The following is an 18645-nucleotide window of genomic DNA, read 5'->3' as shown; positions in this document are numbered from 1 at the left end:
CTTTGTCTTTTCTGTATTACTGACTTTGTCTTTTCTCAATTTCTCACTTTGTCTTTTCTCTATTTCTGACTTTGTCTTTTCTGTATTTCTGACTTTCTGCTTTCTGTATTTCTGACTTTGTCTTTTCTGTATTTCTGACTTTCTGTCTTTTTCTGACTTTGTCTTTTCTGTCTTTTTCTGACTTTCTGTCTTTTCGCTATTTCTGACTTTGTCTTTTCTGTATTTCTGACTTTCTGTTTTCTGCATTTCTGAGTTTGTTTTTTCTATATTTCGGACTTTGTCTTTTCTGCATTTCTGACTTTGTCTTTTCTCTATTTCGGACTTTGTCTTTTCTGTATTTCTAACTTTGTCTTTTCTTTATTTCTCTGGCTTTGTCTTTTCTGTATTTCTGACTTTGACTTTTCTCTATTTCTCTGACTTTGTCTTTTCTTTATTTCTTACTTTGTCTTTTCTGTATTTCTGACTTTGTCTTTTCTCTATTTCTGACTTTGTCTTTTCAGCATTTCTAACTTTGTCTTTTCTGTATTTATGACTTTGTCTTTTCTCTATTTCTGACTTTGTCTTTTCTGTATTTCTGACTTTGTCTTTTCTGTATTTCTGACATTGTCTTTTCTCTATTTCACTAACTTTGACTTTTCTCTATTTCTCTGACTTTGTCCTTTGTGCATTTCTGACTTGCTGTCTTTTTCTGACTTTGCCTTTTCTGTCATTTTCTGACTTTGTCTTTTCTCTATTTCTGACTTTGTCTTTTATCTATTTCTGACTTTCTGTTTTCTGTATTTCTGACTTTGTCTTTTCTGTATTTCGGACTTTGTCTTTTCTGTATTTCTAACTTTTTCTTTTCTGTATTTCTGACTTTGACTTTTCTCTATTTCTCTGACTTTGTCTTTTCTGTATTTCATACTTTGTCTTTTCTCTATTTCTGTCTTTGTCTTTTCTGCATTTCAGACTTTCTGTCTTTTTCTGACTTCGTCTTTTCTGTCTTTTCCTGACTTTGTCTTTTCTGTCTTTTTCTGACTTTGTCTTTTCTGTCTTTTTCTGACTTTGTCTTTTCTGTATTACTGACTTTGTCTTTTCTGTATTTCTTACTTTGCCTTTTCTCTATTTCTGACTTTGTCTTTTCTGTATTTCTGACTTTGTCTTTTCTTTATTTCTGACTTTGACTTTTCTCCATTTCTGACTACGTCTTTTCTCTAATTCTCTGAATTTGTCTTTTCTGTATTTCTGACTTTGTCGTTTCTGTATTTCTGACTTTGAGGTTTCTCTATTTCTCTGACTTTCTCTTTTCTGTATTTCTGACTTTGACTTTTCGGTATTTCTGACTTTGTCTTTTCTGTATTTCTGACTTTGACTTTTCCCTATTTTTCTGACGTTGTCTTTTCTGTATTTATGACTTTGTCTTTTCTCTATTTCTGACTTTGTCTTTTCTGTATTTCTGACTTTGTCTTTTCTGTATTTCTCTGACTTTGTCCTTTGTGTATTTCTGACTTGCTGTCTTTTTCTGACTTTGTCTTTTCTGTCATTTTCTGACTTTCTGTCTTTTCTCTATTTCTGACTTTGTCTTTTCTGTTTTTCTGACTTTCTGTTTTCTGTATTTCTGACTTTGTCTTTTCTGTATTTCTGACTTTGTCTTTTCTGTATTTCTCTGACTTTGTCCTTTGTGTATTTCTGACTTGCTGTCTTTTTCTGACTTTGTCTTTTCTGTCATTTTCTGACTTTCTGTCTTTTCTCTATTTCTGACTTTGTCTTTTATCTATTTCTGACTTTCTGTTTTCTGTATTTCTGACTTTGTCTTTTCTGTATTTCGGACTTTGTCTTTTCTGTATTTCTAACTTTGTCTTTTCTTTATTTCTCTGGCTTTGTCTTTTCTGTATTTCTGACTTTGACTTTTCTCTATTTCTCTGACTTTGTCTTTTCTGTATTTCTTACTTTGTCTTTTCTGTATTTCTGACTTTGTCTTTTCTCTATTTCTGACTTTGTCTTTTCTTTATTTCTCTGACTTTGACTTTTCTCTATTTCTGACTTTGACCTTTCTCTATTTCTGACTGACTTTTCTCTATTTCTCTGACTTTGTCTTTTCTGTATTTCATACTTTGTCTTTTCTGTATTTCTGACTTTGACTTTTCTCTATTTCTCTGACTTTGTCTTTTCTGTATTTCAAACTTTGTCTTTTCTGTATTTCTGACTTTGACTTTTCTCCATTTCTGACTTTGTCTTTTCTCTATTTCTCTGACTTTGTCTTTTCTGTATTTCTGTCTTTGTCTTTTCTGTATTTCTGACTTTCTGTCTTTTTCTGACTTTGTCATTTCTGTCGTTTCCTGACTTTGTCATTTCTGTCTTTTTCTGACTTTGTCTTTTCTGTCTTTTTCTGACTTTGTCTTTTCTGTATTTCTTACTTTGTCTTTTCTGTATTTCTGACTTTGTCTTTTCTGTATTTCAGATTTTGTCTTTTCTCTATTTCTGACTTTGTCTTTTCTGTATTTCTGACTTTGTCTTTTCTGTATTTCTGACTTTGACCTTTCTCCATTTCTGACTTTGTCTTTTCTCTATTTCTCTGACTTTGTCTTTTCTGTATTTCTGACTTTGTCTTTTCTGTATTTCTGATTTTCTCTTTCCTCTATTTCTGACTTTCTGTTTTCTGTATTTCAGACTTTGTCTTTTCTGTATTTCGGACTTTGTCTTTTCTGTATTTCTAACTTTGTCTTTTCTTTATTTCTCTGGCTTTGTCTTTTCTGTATTTCTGACTTTGACTTTTCTCTATTTCTCTGACTTTGTCTTTTCTGTATTTCTTAATTTGTCTTTTCTGTATTTCTGACTTTGTCTTTTCTCTATTTCTGACTTTGTCTTTTCAGCATTTCTAACTTTGTCTTTTCTTTATTTCTCTGACTTTGACTTTTCTCTATTTCTGACTTTGACTTTTCTCTATTTCTGACTGACTTTTCTCTATTTCTCTGACTTTGTCTTTTCTGTATTTCTAACTTTGTCTTTTCTGTATTTCTGACTTTGACTTTTCTCCATTTCTGACTTTGTCTTTTCTCTATTTCTCTGACTTTGTCTTTTCTGTATTTCTGACTTTGTATTTTCTGTATTTCTGATTTCCTCTTTCCTCTATTTCTGACTTTGTCTTTTCTGTATTTCTGTCTTTGTCTTTTCTGTATTTCTGACTTTCTGTCTTTTTCTGACTTTGTCATTTCTGTCGTTTCCTGACTTTGTCATTTCTGTCTTTTTCTGACTTTGTCTTTTCTGTCTTTTTCTGACTTTGTCTTTTCTGTATTTCTTTCTTTGTCTTTTCTGTATTTCTGACTTTGTCTTTTCTGTATTTCAGATTTTGTCTTTTCTCTATTTCTGACTTTGTCTTTTCTGTATTTCTGACTTTGTCTTTTCTGTATTTCTGACTTTGACCTTTCTCCATTTCTGACTTTGTCTTTTCTCTATTTCTCTGACTTTGTCTTTTCTGTATTTCTGACTTTGTCTTTTCTGTATTTCTGATTTTCTCTTTCCTCTATTTCTGACTTTCTGTTTTCTGTATTTCTGTCTTTGTCTTTTCTGTATTTCGGACTTTGTCTTTTCTGTATTTCTAACTTTGTCTTTTCTTTATTTCTCTGGCTTTGTCTTTTCTGTATTTCTGACTTTGACTTTTCTCTATTTCTCTGACTTTGTCTTTTCTGTATTTCTTAATTTGTCTTTTCTGTATTTCTGACTTTGTCTTTTCTCTATTTCTGACTTTGTCTTTTCAGCATTTCTAACTTTGTCTTTTCTTTATTTCTCTGACTTTGACTTTTCTCTATTTCTGACTTTGACTTTTCTCTATTTCTGACTTAGACTTTTCTCTATTTCTCTGACTTTGTCTTTTCTGTATTTCATACTTTGTCTTTTCTGTATTTCTGACTTTGTCTTTTCTGCAATTCTGACTTTCTGTCTTTCTCTGACTGTCTTTTCTGTATTTCTGACTTTGACTTTTCTCTATTTCTCTGACTTTGTCTTTTCTGTATTTCTAACTTTGTCTTTTCTGTATTTCTGACTTTGACTTTTCTCCATTTCTGACTTTGTCTTTTCTCTATTTGTCTGACTTTGTCTTTTCTGTATTTCTGACTTTGTCTTTTCTGTATTTCTGATTTTCTCTTTCCTCTATTTCTGACTTTGTCTTTTCTGTATTTCTGTCTTTGTCTTTTCTGTATTTCTGACTTTCTGTCTTTTTCTGACTTTGTCATTTCTGTCGTTTCCTGACTTTGTCTTTTCTGTATTTTTCTGACTTTGTCTTTTCTGTCTTTTTCTGACTTTGTCTTTTCAGTATTTCTAACTTTGTCTTTTCTTTATTTCTCTGACTTTGTCTTTTCTGTATTTCTCTGACTTTGTCTTTTCTGTATTTCTAACTTTGTCTTTTCTTTATTTCTCTGACTTTCTTTTCTGTATTTCTGACTTTGACTTTTCTCTATTTCTCTGACTTTGTCTTTTCTGCATTTCTTACTTTGTCTTTTCTGTATTTCTGACTTTGACTTTTCTCTATTTCTCTGACTTTGTCTTTTATGTATTTCTGACTTGCTGTCTTTTTCTGATTGTCTTTTCTGTCTTTCTCTGACTGTCTTTTCTGTCATTTTCTGACTTTCTGTCCTTTCTCTATTTCTGACTTTGTCTTTTCTGTATTTCTGACTTTCTGTTTTCTGTATTTCTGACTTTGTCTTTTCTCAATTTCTGACTTTGTCTTTTCTCTATTTCTGACTTTGTCTTTTCTGTATTTCTGACTTTCTGCTTTCTGTATTTCTGACTTTGTCTTTTCTGCATTTCTGACTTTCTGTCCTTTTCTCTATTTCTGACTTTGTCTTTTCTGTATTACTGACTTTGTCTTTTCTCAATTTCTCACTTTGTCTTTTCTCTATTTCTGACTTTGTCTTTTCTGTATTTCTGACTTTCTGCTTTCTGTATTTCTGACTTTGTCTTTTCTGTATTTCTGACTTTCTGTCTTTTTCTGACTTTGTCTTTTCTGTCTTTTTCTGACTTTCTGTCTTTTCGCTATTTCTGACTTTGTCTTTTCTGTATTTCTGACTTTCTGTTTTCTGCATTTCTGAGTTTGTTTTTTCTATATTTCGGACTTTGTCTTTTCTGCATTTCTGACTTGCTGTCTTTTTCTGATTGTCTTTTCTGTCTTTCTCTGACTGTCTTTTCTGTCATTTTCTGACTTTCTGTCCTTTCTCTATTTCTGACTTTGTCTTTTCTGTATTTCTGACTTTCTGTTTTCTGTATTTCTGACTTTGTCTTTTCTCAATTTCTGACTTTGTCTTTTCTCTATTTCTGACTTTGTCTTTTCTGTATTTCTGACTTTCTGCTTTCTGTATTTCTGACTTTGTCTTTTCTGTCTTTTTCTGACATTCTGTCTTTTCTCTATTTCTGACTTTGTCTTTTCTGTATTACTGACTTTGTCTTTTCTCAATTTCTCACTTTGTCTTTTCTCTATTTCTGACTTTGTCTTTTCTGTATTTCTGACTTTCTGCTTTCTGTATTTCTGACTTTGTCTTTTCTGTATTTCTGACTTTCTGTCTTTTTCTGACTTTGTCTTTTCTGTCTTTTTCTGACTTTCTGTCTTTTCGCTATTTCTGACTTTGTCTTTTCTGTATTTCTGACTTTCTGTTTTCTGCATTTCTGAGTTTGTTTTTTCTATATTTCGGACTTTGTCTTTTCTGCATTTCTGACTTTGTCTTTTCTCTATTTCGGACTTTGTCTTTTCTGTATTTCTAACTTTGTCTTTTCTTTATTTCTCTGGCTTTGTCTTTTCTGTATTTCTGACTTTGACTTTTCTCTATTTCTCTGACTTTGTCTTTTCAGCATTTCTAACTTTGTCTTTTCTGTATTTATGACTTTGTCTTTTCTCTATTTCTGACTTTGTCTTTTCTGTATTTCTGACTTTGTCTTTTCTGTATTTCTGACATTGTCTTTTCTCTATTTCACTGACTTTGACTTTTCTCTATTTCTCTGACTTTGTCCTTTGTGCATTTCTGACTTGCTGTCTTTTTCTGACTTTGCCTTTTCTGTCATTTTCTGACTTTGTCTTTTCTCTATTTCTGACTTTGTCTTTTATCTATTTCTGACTTTCTGTTTTCTGTATTTCTGACTTTGTCTTTTCTGTATTTCGGACTTTGTCTTTTCTGTATTTCTAACTTTTTCTTTTCTGTATTTCTGACTTTGACTTTTCTCTATTTCTCTGACTTTGTCTTTTCTGTATTTCATACTTTGTCTTTTCTCTATTTCTGTCTTTGTCTTTTCTGTATTTCTGACTTTGTCTTTTCTGTATTTCTGCCTTTGTCTTTTCTGCATTTCAGACTTTCTGTCTTTTTCTGACTTCGTCTTTTCTGTCTTTTCCTGACTTTGTCTTTTCTGTCTTTTTCTGACTTTGTCTTTTCTGTCTTTTTCTGACTTTGTCTTTTCTGTATTTCTGACTTTGTCTTTTCTGTATTTCTTACTTTGCCTTTTCTCTATTTCTGACTTTGTCTTTTCTGTATTTCTGACTTTGTCTTTTCTTTATTTCTGACTTTGACTTTTCTCCATTTCTGACTACGTCTTTTCTCTAATTCTCTGAATTTGTCTTTTCTGTATTTCTGACTTTGTAGTTTCTGTATTTCTGACTTTGAGGTTTCTCTATTTCTCTGACTTTCTCTTTTCTGTATTTCTGACTTTGACTTTTCGGTATTTCTGACTTTGTCTTTTCTGTATTTCTGACTTTGACTTTTCCCTATTTTTCTGACGTTGTCTTTTCTGTATTTATGACTTTGTCTTTTCTCTATTTCTGACTTTGTCTATTCTGTATTTCTGACTTTGTCTTTTCTGTATTTCTCTGACTTTGTCCTTTGTGTATTTCTGACTTGCTGTCTTTTTCTGACTTTGTCTTTTCTGTCATTTTCTGACTTTCTGTCTTTTCTCTATTTCTGACTTTGTCTTTTCTGTTTTTCTGACTTTGTCTTTTCTCTATTTCTGACTTTGTCTTTTATCTATTTCTGACTTTCTGTTTTCTGTATTTCTGACTTTGTCTTTTCTGTATTTCGGACTTTGTCTTTTCTGTATTTCTAACTTTGTCTTTTCTTTATTTCTCTGGCTTTGTCTTTTCTGTATTTCTGACTTTGACTTTTCTCTATTTCTCTGACTTTGTCTTTTCTGTATTTCTTACTTTGTCTTTTCTGTATTTCTGACTTTGTCTTTTCTCTATTTCTGACTTTGTCTTTTCAGCATTTCCAACTTTGTCTTTTCTTTATTTCTCTGACTTTGACTTTTCTCTATTTCTGACTTTGACTTTTCTCTATTTCTGACTGACTTTTCTCTATTTCTCTGACTTTGTCTTTTCTGTATTTCATACTTTGTCTTTTCTGTATTTCTGACTTTGACTTTTCTCTATTTCTCTGACTTTGTCTTTTCTGTATTTCTAACTTTGTCTTTTCTGTATTTCTGGCTTTGACTTTTCTCCATTTCTGACTTTGTCTTTTCTCTATTTCTCTGACTTTGTCTTTTCTGTATTTCTGACTTTGTATTTTCTGTATTTCTGATTTCCTCTTTCCTCTATTTCTGACTTTGTCTTTTCTGTATTTCTGTCTTTGTCTTTTCTGTATTTCTGACTTTCTGTCTTTTTCTGACTTTGTCATTTCTGTCGTTTCCTGACTTTGTCATTTCTGTCTTTTTCTGACTTTGTCTTTTCTGTCTTTTTCTGACTTTGTCTTTTCTGTATTTCTTACTTTGTCTTTTCTGTATTTCTGACTTTGTCTTTTCTGTATTTCAGATTTTGTCTTTTCTCTATTTCTGACTTTGTCTTTTCTGTATTTCTGACTTTGTCTTTTCTGTATTTCTGACTTTGACCTTTCTCCATTTCTGACTTTGTCTTTTCTCTATTTCTCTGACTTTGTCTTTTCTGTATTTCTGACTTTGTCTTTTCTGTATTTCTGATTTTCTCTTTCCTCTATTTTGAATTTCTGTTTTCTGTATTTCTGACTTTGTCTTTTCTGTATTTCGGACTTTGTCTTTTCTGTATTTCTAACTTTGTCTTTTCTTTATTTCTCTGGCTTTGTCTTTTCTGTATTTCTGACTTTGACTTTTCTCTATTTCTCTGACTTTGTCTTTTCTGTATTTCTTAATTTGTCTTTTCTGTTTTTCTGACTTTGTCTTTTCTCTATTTCTGACTTTGTCTTTTATCTATTTCTGACTTTCTGTTTTCTGTATTTCTGACTTTGTCTTTTCTGTATTTCGGACTTTGTCTTTTCTGTATTTCTAACTTTGTCTTTTCTTTATTTCTCTGGCTTTGTCTTTTCTGTATTTCTGACTTTGACTTTTCTCTATTTCTCTGACTTTGTCTATTCTGTATTTCTTACTTTGTCTTTTCTGTATTTCTGACTTTGTCTTTTCTCTATTTCTGACTTTGTCTTTTCAGCATTTCTAACTTTGTCTTTTCTTTATTTCTCTGACTTTGACTTTTCTCTATTTCTGACTTTGACTTTTCTCTATTTCTGACTGACTTTTCTCTATTTCTCTGACTTTGTCTTTTCTGTATTTCTAACTTTGTCTTTTCTGTATTTCTGACTTTGACTTTTCTCCATTTCTGACTTTGTCTTTTCTCTATTTCTCTGACTTTGTCTTTTCTGTATTTCTGACTTTGTATTTTCTGTATTTCTGATTTCCTCTTTCCTCTATTTCTGACTTTGTCTTTTCTGTATTTCTGACTTTGACTTTTCTCTATTTCTCTGACTTTGTCTTTTCTGTATTTCTAACTTTGTCTTTTCTGTATTTCTGACTTTGACTTTTCTCCATTTCTGACTTTGTCTTTTCTCTATTTCTCTGACTTTGTCTTTTCTGTATTTCTGACTTTGTATTTTCTGTATTTCTGATTTCCTCTTTCCTCTATTTCTGACTTTGTCTTTTCTGTATTTCTGTCTTTGTCTTTTCTGTATTTCTGACTTTCTGTCTTTTTCTGACTTTGTCATTTCTGTCGTTTCCTGACTTTGTCATTTCTGTCTTTTTCTGACTTTGTCTTTTCTGTCTTTTTCTGACTTTGTCTTTTCTGTATTTCTTTCTTTGTCTTTTCTGTATTTCTGACTTTGTCTTTTCTGTATTTCAGATTTTGTCTTTTCTCTATTTCTGACTTTGTCTTTTCTGTATTTCTGACTTTGTCTTTTCTGTATTTCTGACTTTGACCTTTCTCCATTTCTGACTTTGTCTTTTCTCTATTTCTCTGACTTTGTCTTTTCTGTATTTCTGACTTTGTCTTTTCTGTATTTCTGATTTTCTCTTTCCTCTATTTCTGACTTTCTGTTTTCTGTATTTCTGACTTTGTCTTTTCTCTATTTCGGACTTTGTCTTTTCTGTATTTCTAACTTTGTCTTTTCTTTATTTCTCTGGCTTTGTCTTTTCTGTATTTCTGACTTTGACTTTTCTCTATTTCTCTGACTTTGTCTTTTCTGTATTTCTTAATTTGTCTTTTCTGTATTTCTGACTTTGTCTTTTCTCTATTTCTGACTTTGTCTTTTCAGCATTTCTAACTTTTTCTTTTCTTTATTTCTCTGACTTTGACTTTTCTCTATTTCTGACTTTGACTTTTCTCTATTTCTGACTTTGACTTTTCTCTATTTCTCTGACTTTGTCTTTTCTGTATTTCATACTTTGTCTTTTCTGTATTTCTGACTTTGTCTTTTCTGCAATTCTGACTTTCTGTCTTTCTCTGACTGTCTTTTCTGTATTTCTGACTTTGACTTTTCTCTATTTGTCTGACTTTGTCTTTTCTGTATTTCTGACTTTGTCTTTTCTGTATTTCTGATTTTCTCTTTCCTCTATTTCTGACTTTGTCTTTTCTGTATTTCTGTCTTTGTCTTTTCTGTATTTCTGACTTTCTGTCTTTTTCTGACTTTGTCATTTCTGTCGTTTCCTGACTTTGTCTTTTCTGTCTTTTTCTGACTTTGTCTTTTCTGTCTTTTTCTGACTTTGTCTTTTCTGTATTTCTTACTTTGTCTTTTCTGTATTTCTGACTTTGTCTTTTCTGTTTTTCTGACTTTGTCTTTTCTGTATTTCTGACTTTGACCTTTCTCCATTTCTGACTTTCTGTTTTCTGTATTTCTGACTTTGTCTTTTCTGTATTTCGGACTTTGTCTTTTCTGTATTTCTAACTTTGTCTTTTCTTTATTTCTCTGGCTTTCTCTTTTCTGTATTTCTGACTTTGACTTTTCTCTATTTCTGACTTTGTCTTTTCAGCATTTCTAACTTTGTCTTTTCTTTATTTCTCTGACTTTGACTTTTCTCGATTTCTGACTTTGACTTTTCTCTATTTCTGACTTTGACTTTTCTCTATTTCTCTGACTTTGTCTTTTCTGTATTTCTAACTTTGTCTTTTCTGTATTTCTGACTTTGACTTTTCTCCATTTCTGACTTTGTCTTTTCTCTATTTCTGACTTTGTCTTTTCAGCATTTCTAACTTTTTCTTTTCTTTATTTCTCTGACTTTGACTTTTCTCTATTTCTGACTTTGACTTTTCTCTATTTCTGACTTTGACTTTTCTCTATTTCTCTGACTTTGTCTTTTCTGTATTTCATACTTTGTCTTTTCTGTATTTCTGACTTTGTCTTTTCTGCAATTCTGACTTTCTGTCTTTCTCTGACTGTCTTTTCTGTATTTCTGACTTTGACTTTTCTCTATTTGTCTGACTTTGTCTTTTCTGTATTTCTGACTTTGTCTTTTCTGTATTTCTGATTTTCTCTTTCCTCTATTTCTGACTTTGTCTTTTCTGTATTTCTGTCTTTGTCTTTTCTGTATTTCTGACTTTCTGTCTTTTTCTGACTTTGTCATTTCTGTCGTTTCCTGACTTTGTCTTTTCTGTCTTTTTCTGACTTTGTCTTTTCTGTCTTTTTCTGACTTTGTCTTTTCTGTATTTCTTACTTTGTCTTTTCTGTATTTCTGACTTTGTCTTTTCTGTTTTTCTGACTTTGTCTTTTCTGTATTTCTGACTTTGACCTTTCTCCATTTCTGACTTTCTGTTTTCTGTATTTCTGACTTTGTCTTTTCTGTATTTCGGACTTTGTCTTTTCTGTATTTCTAACTTTGTCTTTTCTTTATTTCTCTGGCTTTCTCTTTTCTGTATTTCTGACTTTGACTTTTCTCTATTTCTGACTTTGTCTTTTCAGCATTTCTAACTTTGTCTTTTCTTTATTTCTCTGACTTTGACTTTTCTCGATTTCTGACTTTGACTTTTCTCTATTTCTGACTTTGACTTTTCTCTATTTCTCTGACTTTGTCTTTTCTGTATTTCATACTTTGTCTTTTCTGTATTTCTGACTTTGACTTTTCTCTATTTCTCTGACTTTGTCTTTTCTGTATTTCTAACTTTGTCTTTTCTGTATTTCTGGCTTTGACTTTTCTCCATTTCTGACTTTGTCTTTTCTCTATTTCTCTGACTTTGTCTTTTCTGTATTTCTGACTTTGTATTTTCTGTATTTCTGATTTCCTCTTTCCTCTATTTCTGACTTTGTCTTTTCTGTATTTCTGTCTTTGTCTTTTCTGTATTTCTGACTTTCTGTCTTTTTCTGACTTTGTCATTTCTGTCGTTTCCTGACTTTGTCATTTCTGTCTTTTTCTGACTTTGTCTTTTCTGTCTTTTTCTGACTTTGTCTTTTCTGTATTTCTTACTTTGTCTTTTCTGTATTTCTGACTTTGTCTTTTCTGTATTTCAGATTTTGTCTTTTCTCTATTTCTGACTTTGTCTTTTCTGTATTTCTGACTTTGTCTTTTCTGTATTTCTGACTTTGACCTTTCTCCATTTCTGACTTTGTCTTTTCTCTATTTCTCTGACTTTGTCTTTTCTGTATTTCTGACTTTGTCTTTTCTGTATTTCTGATTTTCTCTTTCCTCTATTTTGAATTTCTGTTTTCTGTATTTCTGACTTTGTCTTTTCTGTATTTCGGACTTTGTCTTTTCTGTATTTCTAACTTTGTCTTTTCTTTATTTCTCTGGCTTTGTCTTTTCTGTATTTCTGACTTTGACTTTTCTCTATTTCTCTGACTTTGTCTTTTCTGTATTTCTTAATTTGTCTTTTCTGTTTTTCTGACTTTGTCTTTTCTCTATTTCTGACTTTGTCTTTTATCTATTTCTGACTTTCTGTTTTCTGTATTTCTGACTTTGTCTTTTCTGTATTTCGGACTTTGTCTTTTCTGTATTTCTAACTTTGTCTTTTCTTTATTTCTCTGGCTTTGTCTTTTCTGTATTTCTGACTTTGACTTTTCTCTATTTCTCTGACTTTGTCTATTCTGTATTTCTTACTTTGTCTTTTCTGTATTTCTGACTTTGTCTTTTCTCTATTTCTGACTTTGTCTTTTCAGCATTTCTAACTTTGTCTTTTCTTTATTTCTCTGACTTTGACTTTTCTCTATTTCTGACTTTGACTTTTCTCTATTTCTGACTGACTTTTCTCTATTTCTCTGACTTTGTCTTTTCTGTATTTCTAACTTTGTCTTTTCTGTATTTCTGACTTTGACTTTTCTCCATTTCTGACTTTGTCTTTTCTCTATTTCTCTGACTTTGTCTTTTCTGTATTTCTGACTTTGTATTTTCTGTATTTCTGATTTCCTCTTTCCTCTATTTCTGACTTTGTCTTTTCTGTATTTCTGACTTTGACTTTTCTCTATTTCTCTGACTTTGTCTTTTCTGTATTTCTAACTTTGTCTTTTCTGTATTTCTGACTTTGACTTTTCTCCATTTCTGACTTTGTCTTTTCTCTATTTCTCTGACTTTGTCTTTTCTGTATTTCTGACTTTGTATTTTCTGTATTTCTGATTTCCTCTTTCCTCTATTTCTGACTTTGTCTTTTCTGTATTTCTGTCTTTGTCTTTTCTGTATTTCTGACTTTCTGTCTTTTTCTGACTTTGTCATTTCTGTCGTTTCCTGACTTTGTCATTTCTGTCTTTTTCTGACTTTGTCTTTTCTGTCTTTTTCTGACTTTGTCTTTTCTGTATTTCTTTCTTTGTCTTTTCTGTATTTCTGACTTTGTCTTTTCTGTATTTCAGATTTTGTCTTTTCTCTATTTCTGACTTTGTCTTTTCTGTATTTCTGACTTTGTCTTTTCTGTATTTCTGACTTTGACCTTTCTCCATTTCTGACTTTGTCTTTTCTCTATTTCTCTGACTTTGTCTTTTCTGTATTTCTGACTTTGTCTTTTCTGTATTTCTGATTTTCTCTTTCCTCTATTTCTGACTTTCTGTTTTCTGTATTTCTGACTTTGTCTTTTCTCTATTTCGGACTTTGTCTTTTCTGTATTTCTAACTTTGTCTTTTCTTTATTTCTCTGGCTTTGTCTTTTCTGTATTTCTGACTTTGACTTTTCTCTATTTCTCTGACTTTGTCTTTTCTGTATTTCTTAATTTGTCTTTTCTGTATTTCTGACTTTGTCTTTTCTCTATTTCTGACTTTGTCTTTTCAGCATTTCTAACTTTTTCTTTTCTTTATTTCTCTGACTTTGACTTTTCTCTATTTCTGACTTTGACTTTTCTCTATTTCTGACTTTGACTTTTCTCTATTTCTCTGACTTTGTCTTTTCTGTATTTCATACTTTGTCTTTTCTGTATTTCTGACTTTGTCTTTTCTGCAATTCTGACTTTCTGTCTTTCTCTGACTGTCTTTTCTGTATTTCTGACTTTGACTTTTCTCTATTTGTCTGACTTTGTCTTTTCTGTATTTCTGACTTTGTCTTTTCTGTATTTCTGATTTTCTCTTTCCTCTATTTCTGACTTTGTCTTTTCTGTATTTCTGTCTTTGTCTTTTCTGTATTTCTGACTTTCTGTCTTTTTCTGACTTTGTCATTTCTGTCGTTTCCTGACTTTGTCTTTTCTGTCTTTTTCTGACTTTGTCTTTTCTGTCTTTTTCTGACTTTGTCTTTTCTGTATTTCTTACTTTGTCTTTTCTGTATTTCTGACTTTGTCTTTTCTGTTTTTCTGACTTTGTCTTTTCTGTATTTCTGACTTTGACCTTTCTCCATTTCTGACTTTCTGTTTCCTGTATTTCTGACTTTGTCTTTTCTGTATTTCTAACTTTGTCTTTTCTTTATTTCTCTGGCTTTCTCTTTTCTGTATTTCTGACTTTGACTTTTCTCTATTTCTGACTTTGTCTTTTCAGCATTTCTAACTTTGTCTTTTCTTTATTTCTCTGACTTTGACTTTTCTCGATTTCTGACTTTGACTTTTCTCTATTTCTGACTTTGACTTTTCTCTATTTCTCTGACTTTGTCTTTTCTGTATTTCTAACTTTGTCTTTTCTGTATTTCTGACTTTGACTTTTCTCCATTTCTGACTTTGTCTTTTCTCTATTTCTGACTTTGTCTTTTCAGCATTTCTAACTTTTTCTTTTCTTTATTTCTCTGACTTTGACTTTTCTCTATTTCTGACTTTGACTTTTCTCTATTTCTGACTTTGACTTTTCTCTATTTCTCTGACTTTGTCTTTTCTGTATTTCATACTTTGTCTTTTCTGTATTTCTGACTTTGTCTTTTCTGCAATTCTGACTTTCTGTCTTTCTCTGACTGTCTTTTCTGTATTTCTGACTTTGACTTTTCTCTATTTGTCTGACTTTGTCTTTTCTGTATTTCTGACTTTGTCTTTTCTGTATTTCTGATTTTCTCTTTCCTCTATTTCTGACTTTGTCTTTTCTGTATTTCTGTCTTTGTCTTTTCTGTATTTCTGACTTTCTGTCTTTTTCTGACTTTGTCATTTCTGTCGTTTCCTGACTTTGTCTTTTCTGTCTTTTTCTGACTTTGTCTTTTCTGTCTTTTTCTGACTTTGTCTTTTCTGTATTTCTTACTTTGTCTTTTCTGTATTTCTGACTTTGTCTTTTCTGTTTTTCTGACTTTGTCTTTTCTGTATTTCTGACTTTGACCTTTCTCCATTTCTGACTTTCTGTTTTCTGTATTTCTGACTTTGTCTTTTCTGTATTTCGGACTTTGTCTTTTCTGTATTTCTAACTTTGTCTTTTCTTTATTTCTCTGGCTTTCTCTTTTCTGTATTTCTGACTTTGACTTTTCTCTATTTCTGACTTTGTCTTTTCAGCATTTCTAACTTTGTCTTTTCTTTATTTCTCTGACTTTGACTTTTCTCGATTTCTGACTTTGACTTTTCTCTATTTCTGACTTTGACTTTTCTCTATTTCTCTGACTTTGTCTTTTCTGTATTTCTAACTTTGTCTTTTCTGTATTTCTGACTTTGACTTTTCTCCATTTCTGACTTTGTCTTTTCTCTATTTCTCTGACTTTGTCTTTTCTGTATTTCTGACTTTGTCTTTTCTGTATTTCTGATTTTCTCTTTCCTCTATTTCTGACTTTGTCTTTTCTGTATTTCTGTCTTTGTCTTTTCTGTATTTCTGACTTTCTGTCTTTTTCTGACTTTGTCATTTCTGTCGTTTCCTGACTTTGTCTTTTCTGTCTTTTTCTGACTTTGTCTTTTCTGTCTTTTTCTGACTTTGTCTTTTCTGTATTTCTTACTTTGTCTTTTCTGAATTTCTGACTTTGTCTTTTCTGTGTTTCAGATTTTGTCTTTTCTCTATTTCTGACTTTGTCTTTTCTGTATTTCTGACTTTGTCTTTTCTGTATTTCTGACTTTGACCTTTCTCCATTTCTGACTTTGTCTTTTCTCTATTTCTCTGACTTTGTCTTTTCTGTATTTCTGACTTTGTCTTTTCTGTATTTCTGTCTTTGTCTTTTCTGTATTTCTGACTTTCTGTCCTTGTCTGACTTTGTCATTTCTGTCGTTTCCTGACTTTGTCTTTTCTGTCTTTTTCTGACTTTGTCTTTTCTGTACTTTTCTGACTTTGTCTTTTCTGTATTTCTTACTTTGTCTTTTCTGTATTTCTGACTTTGTCTTTTCTGTATTTCAGATTTTGTCTTTTCTCCATTTCTGACTTTGTCTTTTCTGTATTTCTGACTTTGTCTTTTCTGTATTTCTGACTTTGACCTTTCTCTATTTTTCTGACGTTGTCTTTTCTGTATTTAAGACATTGTCTTTTCTCAATTTCTGACTTTGTCTTTTCTCTATTTCTGACTTTGTCTTTTCTGTATTTCTGACTTTCCGCTTTCTGTATTTCTGACTTTGTCTTTTCTGTATTTCTGACTTTCGGTTTTCTGTATTTCTGACTTCGACCTTTCTCTATTTTTCTGACGTTGTCTTTTCTGTATTTATGACTTTGTCTTTTCTCTATTTCTGACGTTGTCTTTTCTGTATTTCTGACTTTGTCGTTTCTGTACTTCTGACTTTGACTTTTCTCTATTTCTCTGACTTTGTGTTTTATGTATTTCTGACTTGCTGTCTTTTTCTGACTTTGGCTTTTCTGTCTTTTTCTGACTTTGTCTTCTCTGTCATTTTCTGACTTTCTGTCTTATCTCTATTTCTGACTTTGAATTTTCTGTATTTCTGTCTTTCTGTTTTCTGTATTTCTGACTTTGTCTTTTCTGTATTTCTGGCTTTGTCTTTTCTGTATTTCTGACTTTGTCTTTTCTCTATTTCTGACTTTGTCTTTTCAGTATTTCTGACTTTGTCTTTTCTTTATTTCTCTGACTTTGTCTTTTCTGTATTTCTGAATATGAATTTTCTCTATTTCTCTGACTTTGTCTTTTCTGTGTTTCTGACTTTATCTTTTCTGTATTTCTGACTTTGTCTTTTCTGTATTTCTGACTTTCAGGTTTCTCTATTTCTGACTATGTCTTTTCTTTATTTCTGTGACTTTGTCTTTCTGTATCTCTGACTTTGTCGTTTCTGTATTTCTGACTTTGACTTTTCTCTATTTCTCTGACTTTGTCTTTTCTGTATTTCTGACTTGCTGTCTTTTTCTGACTGTCTTTTCTGTCTTTCTCTGACTGTCTTTTCTGTCATTTTCTGACTTTCTGTCCTTTCTCTATTTCTGACTTTGTCTTTTCTGCATTTCTGACTTTCTGTTTTCTGTATTTCTGACTTTGTCTTTTCTCAATTTCTGACTTTGTCTTTTCTCTATTTCTGACTTTGTCTTTTCTGTATTTCTGACTTTCTGCATTCTGTATTTCTGACTTTGTCTTTTCTGTATTTCTGACTTTCGGTTTTCTGTATTTCTGACTTTGTCTTTTCGGCATTTCTGACTTTCTGTCTTTTTCTGACTTTGTCTTTTCTGTCTTTTTCTGACTTTCTGTCTTTTCTCTATTTCTCACTTTGTCTTTTCTGTATTTCTGACTTTGTCTTTTCTCAATTTCTGACTTTGTCTTTTCTCTATTTCTGACTTTGTCTTTTCTGTATTTCTGAGTTTGTTTTTTCTGTATTTCGGACTTTGTCTTTACTGCATTTCTGACTTTGTCTTTTCTCTATTTCTAACTTTGTCTTTTCAGTATTTCTAACTTTGTCTTTTCTTTATTTCTCTGACTTTGTCTTTTCTGTATTTCTCTGACTTTGTCTTTTCTGTATTTCTTACTTTGTCTTTTCTGTATTTCTGACTTTGTCTTTTCAGTATTTCTAACTTTGTCTTTTCTTTATTTCTCTGACTTTCTTTTCTGTATTTCTGACTTTGACTTTTCTCTATTTCTCTGACTTTGTCTTTTCTGTATTTCTTACTTTGTCTTTTCTGTATTTCTGACTTTGACTTTTCTCTATTTCTCTGACTTTGTCTTTTATGTATTTCTGACTTGCTGTCCTTTTCTGACTTTGGCTTTTCTGTCTTTTTCTGACTTTGTCTTCTCTGTCATTTTCTGACTTTCTGTCTTATCTCTATTTCTGACTTTGTCTTTTCTGTATTTCTGACTTTCTGTTTTCTGTATTTCTGACTTTGTCTTTTCTCAATTTCTGACTTTGTCTTCTCTCTATTTCTGACTTTCTGTTTTCTGTACTTCTGACTTTGACTTTTCTCTATTTCTCTGACTTTGTCTTTTATGTATTTCTGACTTGCTGTCTTTTTCTGACTTTGTCTTCTCTGTCATTTTCTGACTTTCTGTCTTATCTCTATTTCTGACTTTATAGTTTCTGTATTTCTGTCTTTCTGTTTTCTGTATTTCTGACTTTGTCTTTTCTGTAATTCTGGCTTTGTCTTTTCTGTATTTCTGACTTTGTCTTTTCTCTATTTCTGACTTTGTCTTTTCAGTATTTCTGACTTTGTCTTTTCTTTATTTCTCTGACTTTGTCTTTTCTGTATTTCTGACTATGAATTTTCTCTATTTCTCTGACTTTGTCTTTTCTGTGTTTCTGACTTTATCTTTTCTGTATTTCTGACTTTGTCTTTTCTGTATTTCTGACTTTGACTTTTCTCTATTTCTGACTATGTCTTTTCTCTATTTCTGTGACTTTGTCTTTTCTGTATCTCTGACTTTGTCGTTTCTGTATTTCTGACTTTGACTTTTCTCTATTTCTCTGACTTTGTCTTTTCTCTATTTCTGACTTGCTGTCTTTTTCTGACTGTCTTTTCTGTCCTTCTCTGACTGTCTTTTCTGTCATTTTCTGACTTTCTGTTTTCTGTATTTCTGACTTTGTCTTTTCTCAATTTCTGACTTTGTCTTTTCTCTATTTCTGACTTTGTCTTTTCTGTATTTCTGACTTTCTGCTTTCTGTATTTCTGACTTTGTCTTTTCTGTATTTCTGACTTTCGGTTTTCTGTATTTCTGACTTTGTCTTTTCTGCATTTCTGACTTTCTGTCTTTTTC

The sequence above is a fragment of the Heterodontus francisci genome, chromosome 21, assembly GCF_036365525.1.
Source record: "Heterodontus francisci isolate sHetFra1 chromosome 21, sHetFra1.hap1, whole genome shotgun sequence".
Classification (NCBI taxonomy): domain Eukaryota; kingdom Metazoa; phylum Chordata; class Chondrichthyes; order Heterodontiformes; family Heterodontidae; genus Heterodontus; species Heterodontus francisci.
The sequence above is the reverse complement of the archived record's forward strand: the minus strand, read 5'-3'. Positions refer to the sequence as shown.